This window comes from Podarcis melisellensis (genome assembly GCF_964234715.1).
Source record: "Podarcis melisellensis genome assembly, chromosome: 1".
Classification (NCBI taxonomy): Eukaryota; Metazoa; Chordata; class Lepidosauria; order Squamata; family Lacertidae; genus Podarcis; species Podarcis melisellensis.
In genome coordinates this window covers 129,668,055-129,672,647 of record NC_138528.1, presented here as the reverse complement: position 1 = coordinate 129,672,647, position 4,593 = coordinate 129,668,055, and positions in this window count along the sequence as shown.

Here is a 4,593-nt window from a genome sequence, read left to right as displayed (position 1 = left end):
CATCCAGGCTGCCTATCCTTAACTCAGTTCTCCACCCATGTGAGGAAAGCCTCAAGGCACGACGAGACCCTGACCTTGGCTTTAATTCCAGGAGTAGATTTGATGCCCTGCCCTGCAAGCCTCCATTTCTCCCTATCCATTTCAGTGAGATTCCTTCCCTCTGCCCTTCAGCCTGGGGCAACTTCTCTGAAAACTCTCCTGCGCTCATCTTCGTTGATTTCAGATTGGCTTCTACGTGCAAATGCTCAATTTTCTCCTGCATTTGGTACCGCTCCACTGATTGCCCTCTTCTTGAACCAGGTTCAACATGTACAAGAATTTAATGAAACATTCCTCCTGATCACTTTGAACATGTCCCCTTTTCATTCTGATGCTAGCTTGAGACTCCCACACCAATTCCAATTCAAGGAGTGGACACACTTCTAAATGACAACTTTAATGATTTATATTACATGGGAGAGCCTTATCTGCAAGTGCATTTTATTTTCAATTAATCTCTCAAGGAGGGAACAAGATAGCCATGGTAGTTGAGAAACAACTGAATTAAGTCTGTAGCTTTTTTTGGCAGATAGTTTTGTACAGGAACAGATTCTTCAACTAATGGGAGGACTCGGGGTCAATTGCACGAGCCTTTCAGCCAGCGACAGCCCATTTTTTATTTGCCTGTGCTGATATTCATCCACGCTGCCATAGACTAAGCTGCTCATGTAACTGCAAACCTCAAATGCAGAATTTGACACAGATCAGCTTTTGTCACTTGATTGCCACCCCTTCAAAAGGTTACGAGGGTGTCAAAAATCCAAGCAGGCTGAGATTAAAGTGTAGTGCTCAGCATGTGTTCAACTGTCCCTTGGCAGGAACCTACAGGGAAAGGCTGAGCTCAGTGGCAGTTGCTTTGCAGGAAAATGACTCCAGGTTCAGTCCTGTTATCTCCAGACAGGGCTGAGAAGAACTCCTGCTGGAAACCCTGCAGGGCCACTGCCAATCAGCGCCAATCAGGGTTAGGGAATCTTAGGCCCTCCAGGTCTCTCTCTCTCTCTTGAGCTTGGAACTCTTCCTAGGCCACACCCCACACTGGCCCTGTGGCATCCCACCCCAAACAAAAGTGTCTTTGCCTGGATGGAATGTGCCCTTGAACTCTGATGATGCTTCTCACTTGTCTGGATGGAGGATAGAAACTTGCCCTCTGTGCAAAAGCTGGCATCTGTCTTTCTCGGGAGACAATGGAGGAGTGTGCCTTCGAGGGTGAAGCCAAACGGTTGGAAGGTTACAGCGCCTGCTGTGGCTGCAGACGGCAGCAGAGGAAGACTCTCGGGCACCTGGGGTGGCATGCCCAGGGGCAGGGCGAACCACCTATAGGGCATGGGGCGCACTGCCCATAGGGGCAGGACACACAGCGCCCATAGGGACGGAACAGGGTACACAGCATCCCGTGTCATCCCCATGGGCGCCTCAGTGCACCCCGTCCCTATGGACGTCATGCACCCCATGCCGTGCCATCCCTATGGGTACCACACATCATGGGACGCATGGCGCCCATAGGGACAAGACGGGGTGCATGGGGCGGGCACGCAGTGGGGCCTCAGCCACCCTAGAGCTGGGGGGAAGGCAGCAGGTGGACAGCGCAGAGCCTGGGGGCGCCGAGACACGTGGCTTGTGCATGCTGCAGGCCCCGGCAGTGACGCGTGACGCCCGCCATTTTGTCACCCCCATCAGGGTGACACATGGGACAGACCACACCCCCTGCGCCCTCCTTCGTATGCCCCTGGCTGCAGAGGCTGATATGGGAGAGACAGGCCACACAATGACCTCTCCCACTGATGAAGGCAACCTGTAGCACTTGTACCTTATCCCAGTCAGGTTGAGCTTAGAACTCAAAACCGCTGCCTCCCAGTTTGATTTTGCTGCGTTTGCCTCACCAAAACAGAAGTAAAATTTAAAATTGTTGCTCTGCAGATTTTTGCCTCTGACTCCACTCACCAATAATAATAATAATAATAATAATTTATTATTTGTACCCCGCCCATCTGGCTGGGTTTCCCAAGCCACTCTGGGCAGCTTCCATAGAAACCAAAAATACACTAAAATATCACAGATTAAAAACTTCCCTGAACCAAGGACATGTGGCCCTTGGGCAGTTGCCCAAAAGGAAATGTGGCTCTTGGGATGGGAAAATTTCCTCATAGCAGGCTTAGGCAATACTGAGCTAGCTAGACCAATGGTCTGACTGGCTCTGAATGAGCTTCTGAAGCTACAGTCATAAAAAACTGGCCACCTTCAGGTCTCCCGTGTGGTGTAGTGGTTAAGAGTGGTGACTCGTAATCTGGTGAACTGGGTTCGCGTCTCCGCTCCTCCACATTCAGCTGCTGGGTGTCCTTGGGCCAGTCACACTTCTTTGAAGTCTCTCAGCCCCACTCACCTCACAGAGTGTTTGTTGTGGTGGAGGAAGGGAAAGGAGAATGTAGGCCGCTTTGAGACTCCTTTGGGTATTGATAAAGCAGGATATCAAATCCAAACTCCTCCCCTTCTTCTTCTTCTTCTTCTTCTTCTTCTTCTTCTTCTTCTTCTTCTTCTTCTTCTTCTTCTCCATGAGACATATTGGGTGGGGCATGCATGTTAAAGTAAGTACATTAAGAAATTAAGAAATTCATTGACTTGCTATCTAACTTTGAGATGAAGCCTGCAAAAGGCTAGATAAGAGTTAAGCACCTGGGAGGCAGCAACCTGGATCCCACCAGTTTTGTTTGCTCTTCTATCTAGTCCAAGTGTTGCTTGTCCTTTAAATAGAAAGCTGCCTCTTATCACTTTGCAAAAGAAAAGAGCTGCAATTCAATGTTTATAGAGCGCTTTGCTGGAAGCAAAGTTGTAGGGCTGTATCTGGAGCTGATGCCAGGCATACATTCTAAGTGTGGTCAAAGTGGTTTGAGGACACATTCAATGCCCTGAAGAAGGAAGGATTCAAGAGCAGGGGCTGCATGAAAGAGCCCCACAAATGGCACCTGGGCTGAATTTGACCCCGGCCTGTTTCCACCTGCCTTTTCTTCAATAGCCAGAATACAGAGAGCCCTGGCAGATGACTCTCAGGGAGGGAAAGTTGCATTTCCCTATTAATTCTCATGATTAAAAGAGCAATATTTGTTTTGCTACTAATTTGCTGGAATGAGTTTGTTTCATTTGTTTCAGTAGTGATTTGGGAGTCATTAAAATAGGGGAGGTCTTGTTCAAGTGCTCTCTAAACAAACAAAATCAGGCAAAATCAAGGCAAGTCAAACTTTCCCAGACTACTAATTGTCTGATGGCATTGTCTTTATCTGCTGAAAGCTGGGTAAAATAAGGCATTAGTCATACTTAAAATTGATTGCTTTTAGTGCATTGCTAGAAGGCATGTAAAACATTCATGAGAATGCAGTGTCCTTGAGTGTCAAAGAGAAAACAAGTTGGCTGTACAGAACACATTCTGTTACAGAGATTTCGGACATGCTCTTTCAATTGCTACTATTAAGTATTTCTATGTAATATAAACAACGGTGAGAGAAAGGCCAGAGGTTTTCTTTTGCTGTTGCTCTTGCTAAAATGTATTGATCACTTTTCTGTAAGGTTTTATAAATATTAAATAATTGAATTGTTATAATTCAAACTATAAAACAGCTGAAAACAGAATGAATGAAAACAGAAGGCAGCGAAATAAAATTTAAAACCATTTTTAAAAGCACAGGAAAATCAAAATCAAAAAATTGAAGGGCCAAACTGCACGTTACATGATTCATGGCTTTTGTTTGGTTTGGTTTTGAAAGCATGCTCAGGCATGCTTTTATTCTGAAGGAGATGCAACTGTGGAAGATTCATATACGGAATACCCTCTTGATCTGAGTTGGGGCAAGGTGGGGAGAGGAAACAGTACTTTGGGGGGCAAACAACAGCAGAAGGGGGTCAATTTTTGGTGGGAAACTGGTGTGAGACCTTGATCTGCATCAGGAACACATTCTGGACTGGGGCTCATGCAGTGGTTTTTTCTTTCAAATGAAAGTAGCCAGCTCAGACATGCTTTTAAAAAGTCATGAATAATGTTGTGTGTAGTTTGACCAAATGTTTTTCTTTGCATCTTAAGTGCAGGTTCTTTCCTGGAAATTTGGTTCCAAAGCTGCAGCCCAAACCATAATAATAATAATAATAATAATAATAATAATTTATTATTTGTACCCCGCCCATCTGGCTGGGTCTCCCCAGCCACTCTGGGCGGCTTCCAACAAGGATGAAAGATACACTAAAATGTCACATATTAAAAACTTCCCTGAACAGGGCTGCCTTCAGATGTCTTCTGAATGTCAGGTAGATGTTTATCGCTTTGACATCTGATGGGAGGGTGTTCCACAGGGCGGGCGCCACTACCAAGAAGGCCCTCTGCCTGGTTCCCTGTAACTTGGCCTCTCGCAGTGAGGGAACCGCCAGAAGGCCGTCGGCGCTGGACCTCAGTGTCCGGGCAGAACGATGGGGGAGGAGAAGCTCCTTCAGATATACTGGACCGAGGCCGTTTAGGGCTTTAAAGGTCAGCACCAACAGCACCAACCAGGAATTCTGCACCTGCTGTAGTTC